Consider the following 24,847-nt stretch of genomic DNA (forward strand, 5'->3'; position numbering starts at 1 on the left):
AGAACAAAGAAACGCACCTAGTCACATTCGTATAAGTTCAAGTTTTTTACAACAATAACATTTAAAAGATAAGGAGAAGTTAAGAGAGAATACTGTAACTTTATTGGTGAAGTTACATGCATCCAGCCATTCCTCTTATTCGCGATATACTCCTCCATTCCATCTTACGCTCTGTCGATTGGTGACCAGGCACACTGTCCACTGGCTGCCTGATGAGTAATTGCGGATTGTGTCTGAGTTCAGCGTTTATTCCATGGCAAATGGTAAAAGCCGTCCTGTAATTTTTGATGGGAAAAAACAGGAAGTGAACCAGTTAAAAAAATCTAAGGTACGCTGTGTAGTGCAAAAATAACACTTTCAGTTTTCAGAGCTGACATTATTATTATATACAATCATCACTTCAAAAGTGCGTAACCTGGTTCTCCTTCACAAGGATAGTAATAGTAACTATGGTTGAATTCTGCTGATCCACCATGGATTTCCTTAAAGAAAATTGCAAACAAAATTAGAAATTCCCAGGAGTGCTCCCAGACCCTTGAACCCAGTCGGCAAAATGTAGAACACCCCCAAGTAGCCCCCTAAAAACATGCGATACTGCTACCAGGTTGAACCCTAACTTCAAAACGTGCCAAAACGCACTCTGCAAGTATGCCCAAACCCCCCTTTTCCACCGTGGATTTTCTTCAAAACACTTGCAATCAAAATTAGACATTCCCAGGAGTGCCCCTAGACCCCGTAACCCAGGCGCAAAACTGTAGAACCCCCCCAAGTAGCCCCCCAAAAATTTGCAATACTGCAACGGGGATGAGGCCTAGTTGAAAATCAAGCAGAAAGCGCACTTTGAAATTAGGCCCAAAAGACCCCTTTTCCACCATGGATTTTCTTCAAAACACTTGCAATGATTATTAGACATTCCCAGGAGTGCTCCCAGACCCCTAAACCCAGTCGCAAAAATCTAGAACCCCCCCCAAGTAGCCCTCCGCAGAAAAGCAATTATGGTGAAAAAAAAAAAAGCAGCTCGGATTTTCTTCAAACCACTTGCAATCACAATTACACATTCCCAGGAGTGCTCCCAGACCACTGAACCCAGTCGCAAAAATGTAGAACACCCCCAAGTAGCCCCCAGAAAAAATGCGAAAGTGCTAACCCTAACTCCAAATCGTGCCAAAACGCACTCTGCAACTAGGCCCAAACCACCCTTTTCCACCATGGATTTTCTTAAAAACACTTGCATTCAAAATTACACATTACCAGTAGTGCTCCCAGACCCCTGAACCCATTCGCAGAAATCTAGAACACCACCAAGTAGCCCCCTAAAAACATGCAATACTGCTACCAGGTTGAACCCTAACTCCAAATCGTGCCAAAACGCACCCTGCAGCTAGGTCCTAACTCCCCTTTTTCCCCATGGTTTTTCTTCAAACCACTTGCAATCAAAATTAGACTGTGCCAGCAGTGCTCCCAGACCCCCAGCCCCCCCCCAAAACCTAAATGCCCCCCAAACAGCCCCCCAAAAAAAGGCAAGTGAGAAGAAACGGAAACACTTTTTCACCATGGATTTTATCCAAACCACTTGCGCCCGATATTAGACCTTCCCAGCAATGCCCCCAGACCCGTCAACCCACTCGCAAAAAAGTAGAACACCCCCAAACAGGCCAAAAGCAAAAATGGAAAATGTGACACAGAAAATGTTCGGCCTACCAGTCAACATCGGTCCAAACGCGCTCTGCAGCATGGCCCTAACTCCGCTTTCCCACCATGGATTTTCTTCAAACCACTTGCAATCAAAATTCGACTATCCCAGCAGTGCTCTCAGACCCCCATATCCCCCAAAACCTAGAACCCACCCAAACAGCCCCCCAAAAACAAGCAAGTGAGCAAAAACGGAAAAACGTTTTCACCATGGATTTTATCCAAACCACTTGCGCCGGATATTAGACCTTCCCAGCAATGCCCCCATACCCTTCAACCGACCCGCAAAAAAGTAGAACACCCCAAACAGGCCAAAAGCAAAAATGCAAAAACTCACAGAAAATTTAGGGCCTACCTGGCTTCAATTCAGTCCACATGCGCTCTACAGCTAGGCCCTAACTTCCCTTTTCCACCATGGATTTTCTTAAAAACAAATGCAATCAAAATTAGACTGTGCCAGCAGTGCTCCCAGACCCCAACCCCCACCCCCAAAAACCTAGAAGCCCCCCAAACAGCCCCCCAAAAACAGGCAAGTGATCAAAAACTGAAAAACTTTTTCACCATGGATTTCATCCAAACCACTTGCGCCCGATATTAGACCTTCCCAGCAATTCCCCCAGACCCGTCAACCGACTCGCAAAAAAATAGAACATCCCCAAACAGGCCAGAAGCAAAAATGGAAAATGTGACACAGAAAATTTTCGGCCTACCAGTCAACATCGGTCCAAACGCGCTCTGCAGCATGGCCCTAACTCCCCTTTCCCACCATGGATTTTCTTCAAACCACTTGCTATCAAAATTAGACTACCCCAGCAGTGCTCCCAGACCCCCAGACCTTCCCCAAAAACCTAGAACCCACCCAAACAGCCCCCCAAAAACAAGCAAGTGAGCAAAAACGGAAACACTTTTTCACCATGGATTTTATCCAAACCACTTGTGCCCGATATTAGACCTTCCCAGCAATGCCCCCAGACCCATCAACCCACCCGCAAAAAAGTAGAACACCCCCAAACAGGCCAAAAGCAAAAATGCAAAAACTCACAGAAAATGTAGGGCCTACCTGGCTTCAATTCAGTCCGCACGCGCTCTGCAGCTAGGCCCTAACTCTCCTTTTCCACCATGGATTTTCTTAAAAACAAATGCAATCAAAATTAGACTGTGCCAGCAGTGCTCCCAGACCCCAAACCCCACCCCCAAAAACCCTAGAAGCCCCCAAACTGCCCCCCAAAAACAGGCAAGTGAGCAAAAACTGAAAAACTTTTTCACCATGGATTTTATCCAAACCACTTGCGCCCGATATTAGACCTTCCCAGCAATGCCCCCAGACCCGTCAACCAACCCGCAAAAAAGTAGAACACCCCCAAACAGGCCAAAAGCAAAAATGCAAAAACTCACACTTATAAAATGTAGGGCCTACCTGGCTTGGGAAACACCCGTTACATCAGATATATCGCATCGCGCTGCCATTGCAACGCGGCTATTACATCGCGGCTGTTATCACATCGCATGTCATCAGGACGCATGCAAGTGCATCGCAATGACATATACATCGTTAATGGTTACATCGTATTTGAATGTTATTAAAGCGCATTAACGAAAGCAACATTGAATCGTAGTCAAGCAGCATATTAAAGGATTCAAGCAAAATTGGATTCAAGCAAAATTGAATCGGAATTAAACAAGCAGCAGAATTGGGTTTATTAAATGTGTTTATTCAAGCTGAATAGTGTTGCCGATGAAGGTTTAAGCCTCCTATCATCCCCTCATAGCAAATACGATACATATAGATTTTTTAATTCCCCTCTTGCAAGAGCAGATACGATACATATATATTTTATAATTAACAAAAATATACATAAATGTGTTCAAATTAACACATCATATTTCATAAATAGCAGAAATAGACATAAACGTGTTCAAATTACATAATAATATCACATAATATCAATTGTGCATTTTATTACTAACTAAAATTGACATAAATCATATTCACTAAACATCCGGTACATATATATGTAACAATTACAGCGGCAATAACTGCAACAAGATGTGGTCTGACGGATAGCTAGGCAGACTTTGGTGCTGTCAGACTGCTGTCAGACAAGGTTCGAGCCTCCTCATATCCAGATAATATACTTCTTTTTAAAAAAAACTTTTATTGGCTATAACGATTTTCAACGTGTGGGCTAAAACATCGCGTTGTCATGTCGCGCGATGTAAAGTCGCTGATGTGACACGCGATCCTATTGCATGGCCGTATTTGCGTCGCAACAACGTGCGATGCTAAAATGGCCGATGTGACTGCATTTGCGATGTAGTGACGGTGATTTGAATTACCGCGATGACTTTGAGGACGATGGATCGTCATACAACCACCTGGCTTCAATTCAGTCCACACGCGCTCTGCAGCTAGGCCCTAACTCCCCTTTTCCACCTTGGATTTTCTTAAAAACAAATGCAATCAAAATTAGACTGTGCCAGCAGTGCTCTCAGACCCCAAATCCCACCCCCAAAAACCTAGAAGCCCCCCAAACAGCCCCTCAAAAACAGGCAAGTGAGCAAAAACTGAAAAACTGTTTCACCTTGATTTTTATCCAAACCACTTGCGCCCGATATTAGACCTTCCAGCAATGACCGCAGACCCGTCAACCCACCCGCAAAAAAGTAGAACACCCCCAAACAGGCCAAAAGCAAAAATGGAAAATGTGACACTTAGAAAATTTTCGGCCTACCAGTCTACATCGGTCCAAACGCGCTCTGCAGCTAGGCCCTAACTCCCCTTTCCTAGCATGGATTTTCTTCAAACCACTCGCAATCAAAATTAGACTATCCCAGCAGTGCTCCCAGACCCCCAGAACCCCCCACAAATCTAGAACACTCCCAAACAGCCACCCAAAAACACGCAATACTGCTAGGCCTCAGTTTAAATTGTGCCAAAACGCTGTCTGCAACTCGGCCCAAACCCCCCTTTTCCACCATGGATTTTCTTCAAACCACTCACAATCAAAATTAGACTATCCCAGCAGTGCTCCCAGACCCCCAGAACCCCCCCACAAATCTAGAACACTCCCAAACAGCCCCCCAAAAACACACAATACTGCTAGGCCTCAGTTTAAATTGTGCCAAAACGCTGTCTGCAACTAGGCCCAAAACCCCTGTTTCCACCATGGATTTTCTTCAAACCACTCGCAATGCAAATTAGACTATCCCAGCAGTGCTCCCAGACCCCCCGACTCACCCCTACAAATCTAGAACACCCCCAAACAGCCCCCCAAAAACATGCAATACTGGTATATTCAAAACATGGCAAATTGCGCTGTTCACAAAAAATTGCTGTTTTCAGCACTTCCACTACTTCGATCCTCTTGAAACTTACCTGGACACTTGTTCCAGCGTTCCCAAGAATCTCAGCAAGGCAGAACAAAATTGAACCACTGCGCTCTTTGAAGAAGAAGAAGAAGAAGGTCTACGACTAGTTTTCACTTAGTTTTCACCCAAACACACGCGCCGGCAAAACACCAAAAAAAGGCAAAAATTCTGCCAATTCTGGACCAAAGAACGCCAAACCCCCCTAAAACCTTGCCAACATCATTATGAACGAGCCTGCATCTGGCCCTGAGCCCTAGACTCAGCGGGAACCCTACCAACTTAAACCCAAAAACCCTAGTAAATCGCACTGAACCCTAAACCCTAGATATGCTTTGTCTGTCTGTGTGAAAGAGCCTAGGTATGCTACATCAGGATGCTTCACTCAGTGGTGCCTGCCTTGACCGTCTGCATGGCCCTGCCGCAAGCATAGGCCAAAAATCCGTTCCGCTCAAGAATTTGCGATTTTTCGGTAATTTCACGAGATTCCCGAAAAACCGAAAAACTGCAAATTTCGCAAACATAACGGATGTTTGGCCCAAGCTTGAGGCAGTGCCATGTAGACTGTCAAGGCAGGCACCACTGAGTGAAGCAACCTGATGTAGCATACCTAGGCTCTTTGTCAGACAGACAAAGCATATCTAATTGTATGCAGCAAGCCACATAGCCCCAATTTTACATGAACTGCTGTCTGGAGTGGACTCTGCCTGGCATAACAACAACAGTACACTGCCTCGCCCTCGACCACTACATACCACGAATAGACAGACATCTAGTTCTGCTGTAGTAGTTGTTGTAGACTGGTTTACCTGTTTGCCACTCACGAATTGGCCATAGTTCTTCCGTAAACCGACGCTGATGATCCATCCATCCCAGAGAGTGACTGTAAAGAAAAAAGATATATTATTTAATCAATCATCATGGTATATTGGCAAGTGAGTCCACTCCAAGGATATTTTGCATATTGTAAAATGCAACATAGTGGCCCCTGAATTGGAAGTACAATTTGAATTAAACAATTGCTCCATGCCTGGCTACTGGTAGGGTGCCCGCTTTGATGTTCGCGGACGACACTTTGTTGTTGTCGCGGACATCATCGGACATCCAGCGGGTTCTGGACGGGTTTGTTTCCTTCTGCGCCTCGCGGTTTTTGGAGATCAACTTGGAGAAAACCAAGTTTATGATCTTCAACACCCCGAGGCACACCCGCCCAAACCCCACATTGAATGGAACCCCACTTGAGCGAGTTAAGACCTTTATATATCTGGGGGTGACTTTGACTGAATATTTTACATGGGACCAACAAGTCTCTAAATCCTCCTTGAGACTTGCACAGATTATGGGTGGCGTAGGCAGATTCCATAGTGCCTCAACTTTTAAACCGGCTACCCCTGCCCTAGAGATATACAAAACACAGGTCAGGTCTGCAGCCTTATATGCTGCTGAACTCTGGGGACACACCAATGCATGTAATCTAATGAAAGTCGAGCACTCTTTCATGCGACATCTGTTTGGTCTTCCACAAAGCACGCCCCTGCTACCATTACGCTTGGACCTGGGTCTGGAACCTATTACTGATCTGGTGGCAGCTCGATCTCTGCTCTATTGGAGAAGGCTCTGGTCTGTGCCGGAGCTTGAACCGTTTAGAGCAGAATTCAATACTATTTGGGGGCAGTTAAAGAACAAGAATATACCTTGGTTGGTACACGTTAAGACTCTCCTTTACCAAATTGGTCTTCCCCAACTTTGGGATACACCGGAGGACAGCTGTATGAGGATGCAGAGGACTGTACTTGTGGCAGCTGTAAAATCCCATAACCTCAAACTGCTACACTGTTCTACTTCCCTGGGCAGATTGTCCACTGAGTTCCTCATAACAAAAGTTGAATACTGGATGGAGGCGTTTTCGGACCTGGCGCAACCGCCACTGGCAAGAAAACTATATATTCAATTGAGGCACGGCTCCTTACCGGTTGGGGCATTCACATCCAGATGGACAAAAACGATGAAGGCTAATTGCCCTGCCTGTAATCACGCCAGGGAAGACATTATACATATCCTCTTTTTTTGCCCAGCATACAGTGAAATTCGGAAGTGCTGGATTATCCCATTGTGCAAAAACCTGGGTTTTAGACATTGTGTACATGCCTGTAGAGTCCTAACTTATGACACTGCCCCTCTCATTGTTTTTGCCGTTTCCCGGTTTTTATTCGGCATGTGGCGGAGAAGAACTGCATTTATCCATAAGGAATAATGGACTACTGTTTTTATGCTTTACTACTCCTTTGATAACCAATGTTTAATAACTTTTTAATTCTGAAGTATTTATGTTTTATTATCCTGCTTGTACATATTTTATTGCACTTTTATGGTCTTTTGACCGAAATAAAGTTATCAAAGTGAAGTGAATTAAACAAGGTAAAAAAAACAGAGTAGTTTACATGAGTTACAATTACTGTGTAAAAGATTAAATAATAACTAAGACAAGACATATGATTCATTTCATGCACAAAAAACAAACAGCAATTGGTTTAATCAGAGCCAGACAGACAGCCACTGCATGCTGTCCACTGAATGCCATCTTCTCAATTATTCATTACCTGTTCTACTTTTTGTCCGCATCTTCTTCGGAAAGTGTGGGCCCACAGGTCAGCCTCTCATGTCAATATCAGAAGTTACTCTGTCAGCAATCAGCAAGCATGTAGTCAGTCAGTAATTTCAGTCCTACTTGAGGGGACTCGTCTACGAAGACAAAGTTTCTTTATTCTTTGTAATCCATCCATCTACCTTGAGGGAAATGGACAGGGGGAGTCTGGAGTCTGGAGGAGGAGGATAGAGGAGCATGATTGAGTTGTGAACTTGTGAACCTCAGGAATGCAGACTGCGGCACCTTCAAATCAATAAGGAAAATAAGATGAAGACAGTGCTGCTGATGGATTTGTTGTGATTAGGTGATTAGAGTTTTTTTGTGGTAAAAGTTGCAAAACAAAGAAAGACACACAGGAATTAAAGTGAATAAGGACGAAAAAAAAGGAAGTCATTTTCAGGCCTCGGTGTCTAGGAAGTAGAGCTCGTCCTCAAACTCTTTGAATTGAGATGGGCGTGGGTCGGCTAACAGAGAAGAACTTCCGTCACCTAAGTCGGTGTCCTCTTCTTCCTGCGTGCATTCACGTATTTTGTAATCTGGTGGTATGAAGTGCTGATTCATCTTGATCAGTGTTAACCTCTCCACATTTTTGGGCGAGAGGCGGGTCCTTTTTGAAGCTACAATGGCACCAGCAGCACTGAAAACACATTCAGAAGACACGCTTGCGAGTGGGCAAGACAAATAATTTAGAGCCAGGTTGGTGATCAGTGGCCATAGAGGCATTTTCCTATACCAATAAAGCAATTGGTTCTGATTAACAAAGACCTCTGTTGGGTCATCCAGATAGGCCTGTACCATCGACTCAAGGTGCTCCACGGTTGCTCCACTTTGCGTACCATCTGTGGCCTTTGCAGCACTGTAACGAGCAAACCCTTGATGAGTTAGCCAATCCTCTTCCAACAATATCATGGCTCGGCCTGGTGAAGGTGAGGGTGATGATACGGTTGCTGCTGGTGTCGTTAACGGCTGTGAGGGAAAATGACTCCCTTCGGCCAAAGATTCAGAAGTGGAACTTGACGCCGGATGGCCTGCTGATTCAGTTGTACTTCTGCCGGCTCCTTGAATTTTCTGCCGCTCTTTTTCGAACCGAGTGGCTGACACAGCTAGCCTATGTTTGTACTTTGAAACATCAGCTTCATCAAAAGGAATGAATGCTTTGCTGGCCACTGCCTTTTTGCACCGTGGATCCAGAATAGTGGCACAAAGGTAATGTTGTTCTGTATGTATGTTTTTAAGCCTTTCATTGTCAACTAGGCGGTTTAATAACCTCTCTGCCAACTGATATGCGTCTTGCTTTTCAGCATCATCTCGGAACGTTGAACACACCGCCTTCAGTTGGTGCTCTAGCATGACCAACAATGGGATAGCTTTGCCCAAAGAACAGTCCTCCCTGCTGACTTCACGCGTGAAGACCTCAAAAGGACGAAGCATGTCTGTCAGGCTTGCAATTAGCTTCCATTCTTCCAACTCTAGCCTCATGTCTTTCATTGTAGAACCCAGTTTATAGACATCATCATTTATTACCCCCCACTGCACAGACAGACGCTCAAGCATGTAAAAGGTTGAGTTCCAACGTGTTGCCACCTCCTGGATGAGTCCTTTGACTGGCAGTCTACGTTCATGTTGAATGCTCCTCAGCTGCTTCCGGGCCTTAAAAGAATGGCTGAAATGTGTGCAGATTCTTCGGCAGGTGGTCAGTAACTTGATGACTGTGTTTTCTTTTTTCAAGAAATCTTGCACTACAATGTTAATACTGTGCGCCAAACACGGCACTCTGAAATAGCCACCTTGATGCATGGCCGTAACTATATTACTGCCATTATCCGTGGAAACATAACCAACTGTGCGATTTCTTAGATTCAGCCATTCAGAGACCTTCCTATCAAACTCGTCCAAAAGGTTAGGTGCAGTATGACTTTTCTCCATGGCAAACATGGCTAATGTTGCATGTTTCCGAGTAGCTTGAAAAACTGTGTCCGGGTCAACACCTGGATTTGTCTTGTTGTCTTTAATCCCTGCAAAAGAGACCCAGTGTGCAGTGATGCACATGTAATCAAGGGCTTGGCAACTGGTCCACATGTCTGTTGTCAAGTGGATAGTGTGAACAGCACTCTTCTGCAAAGCTGCCCCAATCACCTCCAGCACATCTTGTTGTAGTGCTGGAACCGCAACTCTGGCAAAATAGGACCGGCTAGGAACCTTCCATTTAGGGCAGACTGTTGCCACAAATTCTAGAAAACCCACCCCTTCCACGAAAAAAAAGGGAGAAGGTCCAGCGCTAGCATTTTAGCCAGCTTTGCGTTATACATGGTGCCTCCAACCAAAACATGCTTCTAATGGTGGGCTGGATCGTTTTACATGTGATGATGATGATGATGATGCAGACTTCAAACCAGTTAGGCTTATTGATGTACTTTTTTGCATTGGTGTCTGTCCCAGACTCTTAGTGCGCCTCATACATGTTGCAGGGGTAGAGGGTGTGGGTGCTACCACTGCAGTGCTGCTGCCAGGGGTACTGGTTGTACCAGAAAAAATGTTGGTCGGTTCTTGACTTCCCCCCTGCACAATCAGCCCCTCGTCAGCATCAGATGCAATGTAAATGGATGCATTTGGATCAGTTATACTTTGGACTTCCTGGATCTTACGTAGGTGCGCATACCACTGGATAGGGTGGTGTTTTTTGAGATGACCTCTCTGGCCTCCAGTATCATAGTTAGTACCAAGCTTACCCCGACTAACTAATACTTTACAAATCGAACAAACGACCATGTTTTCCGCCTTTTCGCTAACAGTAAAGAAGTCCCAAACTGGGGACTGGAGATGTCTGCTGGTGGTGGAGGTGCTACTTTGACTTTCAATGCCAGATGAAGTGGAGGATGGGCGTGGCTGAATTTGTTTCTGTTGTTCACTTACAGCACCACTACTTGAGGTAATGGAGATCGAGCTGGATGGAGGTCCCTGCCGGCCCTTCTGACTAAAAAAGATGGAAGCTGTAGGTCGTGTTGGTGTTGTAGTTAACTGCGTTGGTGGTGGTACCAGTGCCACGCCGCCCACATCCCGCTCATCAGCCATTCGGGATAGGGTGAAAATGTCTGTCTGCTGCATGCCCGCTGGGGCTGGAGTGACGTCTGTGATGACTGGGTCGTCGTCAGACTGTTCATCAGCAGCAGAAGACACCACTTTTTGTTCGTTGTCATCACACATAAGTCGAAGGCTTGCGGGAACCTTCCTTTGAGGCTTAGCTACCTTTGTCGGCTCATGGCGTGCCTCACTCTCAGACTGCATTTGTGGATTTCAATCAGGATCAAGGTCATCAGAATGAAGGGGGCTTGAAGAAGAACTTGTAGTAGTAGTAGTAGCCCTCCTTGACCTTTTAATTGCTGGGGATCTGGAATACAATGGATCATCCTCAGGAGGAGTGGCTTCCTCGGATGATACCTCCGCTTGAATATCAATTTCCTGATGTGTTCCTTCTTCTGGAGGAACAAGTGTTGTAGACAGTTGTGCCGCTCCATGAACCTCTAGTTGCACCTCTCCATGCACCTCTCCATGCACCTCTCCATGCGCCTCTCCATGCGCCTCTCCTTGCGCCTCTCCTTGCGCCTCTCCTTGCGCCTCTCCTTGCGCCTCTCCTTGCGCCTCTCCTTGCACCTCTCCTTGCCCATGTACTTGCGCTTGTACTAGTTGCACCTGTGGTTGTCGTTGCGGCTGTGGTTGTTGAACACTCGTCAGCTGAGTTACACCCGGCATTGATTGGATGGTACTTTCTTGTGATGAGCCAACATCACTGGTCGATGGTGATTGAACAACCAAAGTGGCTGCCGCAGCAGCACTCATGGTCTTGGACCTAACTTGGCGTGGTGGCACTGAACCCAATGAAGCGGAGGTGCTGCTTCCAGCTTGGTCCCCGGCGGACACCGCTGCTGCTGCAGGCGTAGTTTTTTTTCCCAAAAAAGGTGTCAGTGGGCACACCAGTTTCCTTGGTAGGTGGTGCCACTTGCTTCTTCTGCTCCTTCTTACTGGCAGTGGCACTAGCAACTTTTTTCGCTGAGGCGCTACACCACCTTTCTTTGGGCCCATCTTCTTCAGATGTCAGAACAGCAGGCCGCAGTTGCATGAGTTGCAGAGTTGTCTTGTCTGTGGCCACACGTGACGTCACGTGACGTTGTGCTGCACACACCGCTGCAGGACTTCTTCCTGGCACTGGTGGTTCTCTTGTGCACCTAAAAGCAATGGAAGCCAGAGGAACATCAGTTAAACACCCCAAAAAGTTGAAAAACACACAAAAATCACCACAATCCAATGCCATCCATGCCCTCAATGATTTTTAAATTCAAGACATCCCACAGAAAGACTTGGTCCATGCATCACTCACTACCCCTGGGCCTAATGGAAGAAAGCAAGGCAAACTGGGTGCATGCCTGAGCACACTGCCTGGCTTCAAAATGGGCCCTTGACCCCCAACACATGGCCAGGCCCTGCCTGTGCCAGGCCTCAAAATGGCCCCCACCCACATGACCAGGCCCCAACAACACCCCAAAAAGTCAAAAAACACACAAAAATCACTACAATCCAATGCCATCCATGCCCTCGATGATGTTTAAATTCAAGACACTCCACAGAAAGACTTGGTCCATGCACCACTCACTACCCCTGGGCCTAATGGAAGAAAGCAAGGCAAACTGGGTGCATGCCTGAGCACACTGCCTGGCTTCAAAATGGGCCCGTGACCCCCACCACATGGCCAGGCTCTGCCTGTACCAGGCCTCAAAATGACCCCCACCCACATGGCCAGGCCCTAACACCACTCCAAAAAGTCAAAAACACACAAAAATCACCACAATCCAATGCCATCCATGCCCTCAATGATGTTTAAATTCAAGACATCCCACAGAAAGACTTGGTCCATGCACCGCGCACTACGCCTGGGCCTAATGGAAGAAAGCAAGGCAAACTGGGTGCATGCCTGAGCACACTGCCTGGCTTCAAAATGGGCCCTTGACCCCCACCACATGGCCAGGCTCTGCCTGTACCAGGCCTCAAAATGGCCTCCACCCACATGGCCAGGCCCCAACAACACCCCAAAAGGTCGATAAACACACAAAAATCACCACAATCCAAAGCCATCCATGCCCTCAATGATGTTTAAATTCAAGACACTGCACAGAAAGACTTGGTCCATGCACCACTCACTACCCCTGGGCCTAATGGAAGAAAGCAAGGCAAACTGGGTGCAGGCCTGAACACACTGCCTGGCTTCAAAATGGCACCTTGTCCCCCAGCCACATGGCCAGCCCTGCCTGGACCAGGCCTCAAAATGACTCCCACCCACATGGCCAGGCCCTAACACCACCCCAAAAAGTCAAAAACACACAAAAATCACCACAATCCAATGCCATCCATGCCCTCAATGATGTTTAAATTCAAGACATCCCACAGAAAGACTTGGTCCATGCACCGCGCACTACGCCTGGGCCTAATGGAAGAAAGCAAGGCAAACTGGGTGCAGGCCTGAGCACACTGCCAGGCTTCAAAATGGGCCCTTGACCCCCACCACATGGCCAGGCCCTGCCTGTACCAGGCCTCGAAATGGCCCCCACCCACATGGCCAGGCCCCAACAACACCCCAAAAAGTCGAAAAACACACAAAAATCACCACAATCCAATGCCATCCATGCCCTCAATGATGTTTAAATTCAAGATACCCCACAGAAAGGCTTGGTCCATGCAACACTCACTACCCCTGGGCCAAATGGAAGAAAGCAAGGCAAACTGGGTGCAGGCCTGAGCACACTGCCTGGCTTCAAAATGGGCCCTTGACCCCCACCACATGGCCAGGCCCTGCCTGTACCAGGCCTCAAAATGGCCCCCACCCACATGGCCAGGCCCCAACAACACCCCAAAAAGTCGAAAAACACACAAAAATCACCACAATCCAATGCCATCCATGCCCTCAATGATGTTTAAATTCAAGACACCCCACAGAAAAACTTGGTCCATGCACCACTCACTACCCCTGGGCCTAAAGGAAGAAAGCAAGGCAAACTGGGTGCAGGCCTGAGCACACTGCCTGGCTTCAAAATGGCCCATTGTACCCCAGCCACATGGCCAGGCCCTGCCTGGTAAGTCACAAAAGATCTCTGAGAAGCAGAGATCAAGAGCCTAGCTACTAACTATAGCCCTATTCGCAACACTCACTGGAGTTGGAATAGTGTGTATAGTGATAGAAAAAAGAGTGTTGCCCTTTTTCTTGTTGTCCCCTCACTCACCAGGGTTGCCCCACGGTGACATGCTTCATCATAGGGGCCATCCCAGTCCGCTGCGGACTGGAGCGTGCTGCGACCCGCGAATTACGTAGGAGCACTTACAATTCTGACTATGTGTGGTGCGAGTATTGTGATGTGATGGAGTGGGTGTGTGTAAATAGTTAAAAATACCTCCCTAGTAAGCTTTAAAAAGTTTATTCTTGCTTCCAGGTGGTAGAGTTAAAACCGGGGTAGAGGTATTAGGATACCTAAATGACAATGTGTTTAGGTGTACCTATCAACTTCTGTCTGTCAACATGTTTCGTGCATCCCCCAAGCACTTCCTCAGGACTACACAGGGGCCAGCCCTGTGTTCACCACTCCTAAAAGATGCCGCAATAAGCTAATAGTGAAAAAATGCTGCAACAAATATTAATGCATGCATCCAGTACCTACATAACCAAATGAATCATGTGGTTCCTGTAAGACAAAAACATAACGTAATAGTTAAGGGGTAACCATGACCCCCAATATATGCACACAAAATCCACACACATAAGACGAACCAGGATGAACAGTGATTATATTCCATGTGGTCCGAACAAGTGTCTTTTAAAAACGTTTTCCTTCACAAAAAACGTGGTTAGCACCTCGTTGTATAGAAACAGGCACACATGCTAACTTGCACACTCATACACTTCGTTTTACATACATGTGGTAGAGCCTAGTTGCGCCCCATGGACTCGGAGGGGTTCAGTATCCCAGCAATCTAAAGTACCGGGAGGAAGCAAAATATCAGATTACATTGACCGGGTTCTCTTTTTGTTAAAGACATACGAGGCCGTGGTAGTCGGGCTCCGTGATCGAAACAAACAGAGTTAAAAGGATACTCTGTCAGCTCTACCTGGACTCGCCGACTGCATGATCAGCACTTACTTGCTAACAGGATACCTCCCTCTTTTACACCTGTGCGTGCGTCTCCGGTCCGAATGTTGTAGGACCGGGGGCGCCAAGCTGCTTATAGCTTCTTTTCTTCCTCGCACTTCCGCGTTGTCTTAGTGGAAGACTGGGACGCGCGGAGGAGTGCGCGATAGATTTTGGCGGCCATGTTGGGTGTATAGATGTGATCCCGAAGGCGGATTACTCTAGAAGGGCTTAACGATTTCCCTGTTCAGAGAATTTACAGTGAATAGCTGATCCTTGTGGATACTATCAATTAATTTACAATATTTTTAGGAAAATATTTAAAAGTTGTAAAAATGATCGCAAAGTTATCAAAAACACTAGGTGCCCAGGACTATTTCAAGACCACACCGATTCAGCGGTGGGGTCATGGTTTTTGTGCATTGTGTACCTTTCAATGTCTTAATATAAAATCGTATTTCAGTGAAATTCTCCATGATGTTAGTACTTGGCTACACTTGATCAGAAAGAGTTAAAGGATCTAATACAGTGTATGTGGTGGATCATTGGGTACTAGTCAGATTATGTGAATTGTCCCCATGGGATTTCATCATTCAGGCCCACAATGTGAGAACGGAGTTTAAAAACCCAACGTTGTTCTTTTTCTAAGAGTTTTTTCTCCATGTCAGTGTGTGGCTGTTGAGTTTCAAGGACCACCCATCGCATGTCATTTGGGGTGTGTCCTTTCTCCAGGAAGTGTGTGGTCATTTTTGTGTTGGAATGTTTACACCTAAAATTACTACGGTGTTTCACCATGCATGTATTGACCTTCCTGGTGGTCATGCCAATGTAGTGCAGATTACACGTACAGGTGATCATATAGACCACCCCTGTCGTGTTGCAATTCGAGAAAGCCCTTAATTCCCAAGTCAACCCATTGTTGCAGGTGACTTGTTTTGTTGCTGTAGTTAAATGACACACGCTGCAATTTGAACAAGGGTAGTGTCCTGATGGTAATGGGTGTAAGCGACGTATTGGACCTCCCGTATCTTTAGGGCGTGTGTGGACTAACAGGTCCTTCAGGTTCTTCCCTTTGCGGTGACTGAACATTGGCTGGGTAAGGTTTAAACCACCATTATTAAGTGTTCTCCAATGCTTTTTTACAATTTTCGTTACTTTTTCTGAAGCCACATTATAGGTGGTAACGCAGATCGGTCTCCTGTTGGTGTCATTTTCTGGCTCCTCCCTGGGTTTTGGTTCCAAAAGGGCGTCTCTATTATTATTCGACGCTCTCTTTTTCGCCTTTGACACGATATGGCGAGGGTAATTTCTCTGTAACAGTTTTGTGCTCAGGTCTTTTGCTTGTATCTCATAATCCCGTTTTTCTGAGCAGTTGCGCCTCAGGCGTAAAAACTGCCCGAAGGGTACATTTTCCCTCAATTGCCTTGGATGAAAACTGTCAAATTTGAACAAACAGTTTCTGGCCGTAGGTTTAAAATGTGTAGTGGTAGTCAGTTTCCCACCTTCTGCTTGGATGTTTAGGTCCAGGAAGACAAGTTTTTGTCTGCTCAGTGTGGAGGTAAACTTAAGAAAAGGATCTTGTAAATTCAACCAGGCCAGGAATAGGTTGACTTCCATTTCGTTTCCTTCCCAGATGAGGAAAAAGTCATCGATATAACGTTTCCACATGTGGATGTGTCCTGAGAGGGGGTTGTTCGGGGTTAAGATTTTCTTTTTCTCCAGCTGGTGTACATACAACCCTGCCACACTCGGCGCGAATGTACTTCCCATGCTGGTTCCGTGGGTTTGACGATACAGAGTATGTTGGAATAGAAAGCTGTTTTCGGTCAGGGCTAGGCGGCAGCATTCCAAGACGACATGTCTGGGTGTCTTATATTGCCACTCGTTCTCAAACAGCACTTGCTCTAGAATTTCTAGGGTTTCTTTGTGGGGCAGACTGGTGTAAAGACTCTCCACATCGAGTCCGACTAGTGTTTGTGTGGTTGGATCAAAGTTTAACTCTTTGATGAGGCATAACATTGCTTTGGTATCTTGTAGATATGTCTCAGTTTGTTGCACTAGAGGTCGCAGAAAAGCATCCGCAAACTTTGACAGAGGCTCTAGGATTGACCCAATCCCTGAGACAATCGGCCTCCCTGGGGGATTTTCCATTCTTTTGTGGATTTTTGGGATCGTATAAAAGTACGGGATCCTTGGGTGTTTATTATCCAGAAAGTCTGCTTCTTTTTTAGACAGCCAGTCGTTGATCAAGGATTCTTCCACCATACTCTCAATTTCAATTCTTTTTTTTTTTTTTTTTTTTTTTTAAAAGACGTTTATTAAAGTTTCAGTTATACACAGCGTCTTGCACACAACCTGGAGGCTGGCCGCTATTTATCATACGTAAAGTATCGCAACATCAATGCAATGGTAACGGCCATCCTCGCCAAGTCGTAAATCATGTAAATAACATCTGAATACCTTCGGATAGTAGTGTTCACAGACCTAGTCCGTCTCATTTTATATTAAACAACCATAACTTGTCTCTATGAAAAACAGGATTAAACCAGTCATTATCAGCATCCTACAGGGTTACATAATACAAGCATTTTCAATCGGGTCCTAAGTACATCATCATATTATGGAGATAGTCCCCATCACAAGCCACATCACTAGTCTTGCCTGGCACTCTCTGCGCCTCCCCCCGTCTAGCACGGCACATCTCGTAATTGCAACTACAACCCCCCACCAGATGTATTCCAAGTCACAAAGTCTATATCGCAGTGACTTAGACCACTACTCAGCACACTTATTCCAAAAACACCTCCTCCGTGCCCCCAAAACACATAGAAGGCTATCATAGAGCAAAGACATTGTATCATTCCCTCTACGGGTCATCATCAGGTTCTAGCAGTTCTTCCGGGGGCTCACATAGGTTCCCTCGATATTCGTTCCAATTATTCCATATTCTCAACCATTTCCTAGGGCACCCTCTATGCACATATACTGCCCTTTCCGCTACCATTGCTGAGTCCATATCATTACACCATCGAGTACATGAGGGTTTCACACCAGATCCCCATCTCCTAGCAATGTTACGCTTTGCAATGGCCATACCCAGTGTCGCCCAGAGTTGCAATCCCTTGTTCATATCAGTAGGTGACCAAATGTTCAGCATACAACACTTAGGTTCATTGTGCAGCACAACCCCCGTCGCCTCCGATATCTCAAACAACACCTCCTCCCAATATGATTGTATTTTGGGGCAATCCCATAATATATGATAGAAAGTCCCTGGGGATCCACAACCTCTGAGGCAGGTAGGTTCCGGGGTGCGCCCCAGCTTGTGCAGTAGAGTACGTAAATAGTACACTCTATGTAATATTTTTAATTGTACCAGTTTCAGTCGTGAAGGTATGGTGGTCTCTCTGGGCGAGGCCAGTGCATGTAACCAGTCCTCATCAGCTATGTCTCCCAGATCCACCTCCCATCTACTGCGGAGGACTACCGTGGGGTCAGGGAGATTATTGACAAGCTTCCGATATGTGAGGGAGATCGCCTTCTTATCTAAGTGGTCAGTGAGGAGTCTATCCTCCAGGGGGGAGGATGCGGCAAGGATTGAATCAGATGGGATGGCTCCCTGCAAGGCATGTTTGATTTGTGCATATCTATAGTGTTCATTTTCCCCCATTCCATACTTCTCTCGTAGGGCTGGGAATGAAATGATCTCCCCCCTTATCCATAGGTCTCCGATTGTCGAGATGCCAATTAGATCCCATTGCCTGAAACCTTTCGAATTCGACAGCGTGCCAAGTTTGGGGGTATCCCAGAGTGGTGTGGCTAGCGTAAGGACTCCCTCCCATCCTAGAGCTCTCTGTGCAGTGTGCCAGATCTTGATTGTGTGGGCCGTAGGGCCCGTGAGTGTGTGCTGGCGTTTGTCTGAGTATAATGCCTTCATAAGTTTGTCTGGGGGGAGAACGGTCCTGTCAAGAGCGTAGGCCGGATCCTGTTGCGGGGCATGCAGCCATTGGTTCACCACCATAAGTTGAGCTGCCCAGTAGTATAGCTTGACGTTCGGCAAGGCAATGCCCCCATCATACCAACTATGTGACAATTTAGCCTGTGCTATACGGGCTGGTTTACCGTCCCATAAGAGCGCGGCGATCTCAGCATCGATCGACTTCAGATATGTGAGAGGGACCGGAAATGGGGTGTTTTGTAACGCATAGAGGAGTCTTGGGAGTGAGAGCATTTTAAAGAGGGCCGCCCTGCCCAGTAAAGTCAAAGGAAGGGAACGCCAGTGCTTCACATCCGACTTTAGCCTCTGTAGAGGTTTCAGTAGGTTTTCTTCCATAAAGACTGTCTCCTGTGGGGTGACGTATATCCCGAGATATTTAAACCCTCTGGATACCGTTTGCAAAGTGCAGTCATGGGGTAGCATGGGCGTCGAACCCCGCAAGACATACAAGAGCGACTTGGCCCAGTTAATGGTGTACCCCGAGACGTCACCATAGGTCTTAAGTATGGCCATTAGTGTCGCTAGGGACGGGGTTGGAGACGTCAAATATAGCTGCACGTCATCAGCATAGAGGGAGATGCGGTCTTCCCAGCCCTCTCCCCACGAGATGCCTCGGATCTGTGGATCCATACGGATTTTCACCGCTAGCGGCTCAAGTATGAGGGCGAATAATAGTGGGGACAGGGGGCAGCCCTGGCGGGTGCCGCGACCCAATGTAATCACGCGTGACGTGTGCCCATTCGCAATGATCTGTGCCAAGGGTGCTGTATAAAGGAGCCTAACCCAGCCACAAAAGTTAGGGCCAAAGCCCATCTTCTTGAGCACCGCAAAAAGGAACGGCCACTCCACAAGATCGAACGCCATGGTTGCGTCTAATGAGAGAATGCGGTGTAGTATTCCGTTTAGTCTCCACAAATTAAGGGAGGTATTTCGCCCAGGCATAAAGCCAGATTGGTCTGGGTGTACCAGTGTTGTGAGGTGAGGTTGTAGACGTAGAGCCAGGAGTTTCGCTAGCACTTTTGCATCTGCGTTCATTAGTGAGATCGGCCGGTATGAGGATGTCAGGTCAGGTGGCTTACCAGGCTTGTGTATAGTGACAATGGTGGCCAACCTCTGATCCGGCGAGAGGGAGCCCCGTTCCAAGCAGTCAGCGTACATGGGAAGCATATGTTGGGTAAGGGTCGATGACATTGTCTTATATAGTTCGATCGGTAGACCGTTGGGTCCCATTGCCTTTCCAGTGTTTAGGGCTGCCAGGGCCACCCCCAACTCCTCCCCCGTCAGGTCATCCTCTAGGGACTGCGCATCTTCCTGCGAGAGTGTGGAGAGAGGAATGTCATGTAGGAATTGTGTGCAGTCGTCTTCTGACACTCCCGCACGTGCTGTATACACTGATTCATAGTAGGAAGCCAGTTCCTCCACTATGTCAGGGGGAGAGGTTGTGTAAGTACCGTCTGAGAGTGTTAATGCGGCTATCCATCTACTCGCCCTTTCCTTCCTTTCAATCCATGCAAGCATTTTCCCAGTCTTATCTCCTAATTCATAGACCCTGTGTAACGTGTCAGTTAACCTTGTCTTTGTCATGTCCTCTGCGTACGATCTGAATTCCTGGGAAGCTAACGTCAGCGTGTGTGCTGTGTCCTCCGTGGGGTCTGAGGTGTGTGCCAACTCCGCGGTCTGGACCGCTGTTTCGAGCGATTCTATGGTTGCCCTCTGTGTCTTTTTATGCCTAGTGATAGTGGAGATGGCATGCCCCCTGACCACTGTTTTGTATGCCTCCCATAGTACCGACGGTGATTCGACCGAGCCCACATTGTCTTCGAAGTAATTCGTGGTAGCTGTTTTGAGCGCTTTAGCAATGGTACGATTTTTAAGATACCCAGGATAGATCGGATAAATTCATTGTCGTCTGGTGGGGTGCACTGTGTAGGTGAGTAGCACTGGGGAATGGTCAGAGATCCCTCGCGGTAGATGTTCTATGGACGCAATCTTTTCTGGGGGAACGGCTAGTGTCAGTAAGTAGTCCAGCCGGGAAAGGCTACCATGTACCCCCGAAAGAAATGTGTAATGTCGATCCCGGGGATGTTTGAGTCTCCATACATCTAACAGTCCCATCGCATCTAAGAATTATCGGAACAGGTGGTCTGCTCTGGTAGCCTCTCGAGGAGGCTGTCGATCCACGGCAGCGTCTGGCACCGCATTGAAGTCGCCACCAATAATTAGTTCCCCCTCTGGGAATCCAAGCAGTAAGTTACCCAGGTCTTGGAAGGCTCCTTGATGTAACGCAGGGGGGATGTATACTGTTAGTATATTATATGGCCGTCCCTCCCATTGGCAACTGATCGCTGCAAAGCGTCCCTGGTCGTCAGCCCATGTGTGCTTGATAAGTAGGGGTGCATTTTTGGAAACCAGGATACCAACCCCACGTGAACCCGATGAGAATTCTGCATGTGTGACCATTTTAAACCCCCAGCGGTTAAGGGCCTGACAGGTTGTTCCCACCAGATGTGTCTCCTGGAGCAATACTATTGTCGGGGCCTTTCTCTTAAGGAATTGGAGGACCAAACCCTGTTTAATTTTGTGGCCCAGCCCATTGACATTCCAGGAGATGATAGTAAGCGGGGCAGTTACCAGCGGTTGTGAGTGTGGGCGAGGCGTTAAAAGGTCTTGGTCAGCCATGATTGTAGGTGCTCTTGTGTGTCAGGAACTTTGGATATAGCATTCGGACCGGGGTCCAGCAACATTGAGTATGGGAAGTCTTGACTGTGGTGATGAAGAGTGCCTGGCCCTGTGTAGAGGCAATACAGAGAGTGTCCTGCGCCAGTGTGCAGAGTCAGCCTATACAGGAACCTGTGACTAATGGAACTTCGGGGCCTAACCAACGAACAAACACTGTTTACTAAGTGCCGGGGCGTTAGTGTCCCCGAATAAGAAACTCGGTCAGGGGTCCAATACCAACCATCGTACCGAGTAGTGCTTAGAGCGGTTACAAAACCCTCCCCCTGTCAAGTTAGGTGGCCTATAGAGAATACCAGGCGTACCAGGTAGCCCCGCCCGTGCTGGCGTGGAAGACCCAGCAGTGTGCACTGGTTCCAGAGTAAATGTCCTGTGGTCGTGTGTACATATAACCCTAGGAAAAACATGAGACTTAAAAGAGAACAATAGAACTTGGCAAACAACCCCCCCCCCGCCCATCCCCCCTCCCTGCCTCCCTGCTATACGGACATAGAACCGCCCGCCCCCCCAACTTAGCAGAGTGCCTGCTCCCATTTCCCCCCAATGTACTTGCTTGCGAGGTAAGTGTTCCGTGGTACTAGTGACCCCATCAGTCACAGTCTGCTCTTCCCGTTCCTAGGTCAGCGGCAGCCCCTGCATCTCTCGTGTCCCTCCATGGATCTAACTGTGCCAGTAAGGGACTCATGTTTTAGGTCATTGTTCGTCGGTTTCCGGTCTCTCTTCGAGCTCCTTGTCATGATTTTCCCCGGCCGATGCTGGTGAAGCTTCCGCATCCTCGGACCGTTGGTTTTGCTGGCCTCTGCCCGTGCGTCTAGCCCCGTCCACCCGTCGCCAACCGTCCAGCCAGTCCCACGCCGCCTCCGGGGTATCAAAAAACCAGGATTTATGATTATCCACGATCCTCAGTTTCGCTGGGAACAGCATCGAATAGGGCAGTTCCTTTTCTCGCAAGGCCTTTTTTACCTCCATGAAGGTTTTGCGGCGTCGGGCCACCTCGGCCGTATAGTCAGGGAAGAAGGCCAACGTAGAGTTTTGTATTTTGATGGGCGGGGCATTCCGGGCCGCTTGAAGTATGACATCCCTGTCCCGGAAATTGAATAGCCTGGCCAGTACAGGTCTTGGTGCTGCACCCGGTTTCGGTGTCCCTGTGTGCTCTCTCCACTGAGAAGTAGTTCGATAGACCTTTTGGTCTCAGTTCGGTCTTGATAAGGTCTTCTATGTAAAGGTCCATCGCCCTTTTGCCCTCCGATTCTGGTATTCCTAGGATTCGGACATTGTTACGCCTAGCCCGCCCCTCCTGATCGTCCAGCTTGTCCTGCAGTTTCTTAGTGACCGCTTCCATCCGCTCCATGGCCAGCTGTAGTTCGGAGGTGTCCTCAACCAGGGATTTTGTGACCACCTCCACCTGCGCCACCCTCTCGGTCATCTTGTGCAGGTCCGCCCTCAGTAAGCCCACATCCGAGGAGATGGCCCCCACCGTAGTCTGCACATTAGTGAGCGTCCTCATTAAGTCCTCAAGCGTCACCTTCTTCCCACCGTCACCTTCGGGGCTTCTGCCTGTGGACGTGCGTCCGTCCGGGTGTTGCGATGGGTTCTTCTCGAACGCGAATTTTTCCAGTCTAGACTGAGCAGCGTTGTGCCGCGTTCCTTTTCCCGCCATCCCGCCGTCCCTCCGTGGGCCGTGAGGCGTGTCCGCTCCGGCTAGATCCCCGATAGCGTCTTGGGTCCCTGAGGTCTGGCCGCGCAATTATGACGGGCCGTCGATGAGGCGGGCCCGTTGGGGCTTCAGGGGTAGTCTCTGAGAATGGCGCAATGGGTGGGGTCCCCCAATTCCGAGGCCGGCCAACGCAGTCAACTGAGACGATCAGGGGTGAGACGAGGCCCGGGCAGTTGTGGACCCCAGTGCTGTGCGTCACGTGGTTTTTGAGCCTTTATGCGACAGTGTCCTCACTGTCACCCTTGGCGATCTATGTCCCAGGGGGGTGAGGGTGTACGCAGTGGCCAGTACTTGATGTCCACGTCGTGGGAAATCCCCACTGGTACCATGCACCCCTTCGAGGCTGCAAAGGGTCCGCGACTTGCGAAGGCGGCCGTGCCACGGATCCGACACGCTGGCGGCCCCGGTCCGGGGTGTATCGCACCCATCTGTCCCCCAGCACAGGTCCGGAAAGCCGTCACCTCACCAGCGCGGCCCCCGGTCGTGCATCAACGCAGGCGAGGTCGGCGCTGCAGGAGGGGCGGTTCGTCTGGCAGTAAGTGTTCGGGTTCGCCCCGGCACCGTGGCAGCGCGGTCGCCCCCGCCCGCCGGCAGCACAGTACAGGGCGGGGGGTGGATCGGGTGCAGGCTCGCCACTGATGTCTCTGACCCCCCTACCTCCGGGTGCACCTTACCGGCTCCCTCGATATCGACCAGGCCAAGGGAGGGGGGGGGTGTGGGGGATCCACCAACCCACCTCAGAGGCGCGCCGCCACAGGTGTCCTCGGCCGTCGTCCGATGCAGGTTGTTCCTCCGGGCGACGGTCAGATTCGCGATGCGGGAACTTCCGGTTTGTTCTCCCGGCGGCCCTTCACTTCCGGCCGGATAGTGCTGCAGGCCAATCCGGTGCGGCCACGATGCCAGTAGGCCGCAGGCAGGCACTTCACCGCGGGGCTGATGCCGGTGTCGGAGCAACACCGGGGTTTCGGCGGGGGATGCCGCTTGGAGTCTCCTCGCAAAAGCAATCGCCAGAGCAGCAGATATAACGGATAAGTGCAAGGATAGAGAGATGGGGTCTCGTTCACCACGGAGCTCCTCTGCTAGGCAGCCATTCCAGTCGGCTGCTAGCCACGCCCCCTCTCAATTTCAATTCTTAAACGTTCAGTGGGATCCTCAGTTAAGATCTCGTAGTTTCGTTGGTCTGCTAGAAGCCGGAGGCACTCAGAATTGTAGTCTTCAGAATTTTGTACCACTGTGGCTCCGCCCTTATCAGCGGGTTTTATTGTAAGGCTGGTATCATTTGACAATTGTTGTATGGCTTCTTTTTCAGATCTGCTTGTGTTGTAAAAAGGTTTTGATGACCCCGGATCTAACTCCATAACATCCTTTAGGACCGCTTTCTCAAAAGCCAGGAGTTCCACTGGCAAACATGCTGCTGGGGGAGTGAATGTGGATTTTTTCTTTAGCCCAGTGTCCCTTGTGGCTCCCTACGGTTGTGATTTGTCCTTAAAGAACACTTGTAACTTGATACTGCGAGTGAACTC

This window comes from Lissotriton helveticus, chromosome 3_1 (genome assembly GCF_964261635.1).
Source record: "Lissotriton helveticus chromosome 3_1, aLisHel1.1, whole genome shotgun sequence".
NCBI classification, from domain to species: Eukaryota; Metazoa; Chordata; class Amphibia; order Caudata; family Salamandridae; genus Lissotriton; species Lissotriton helveticus.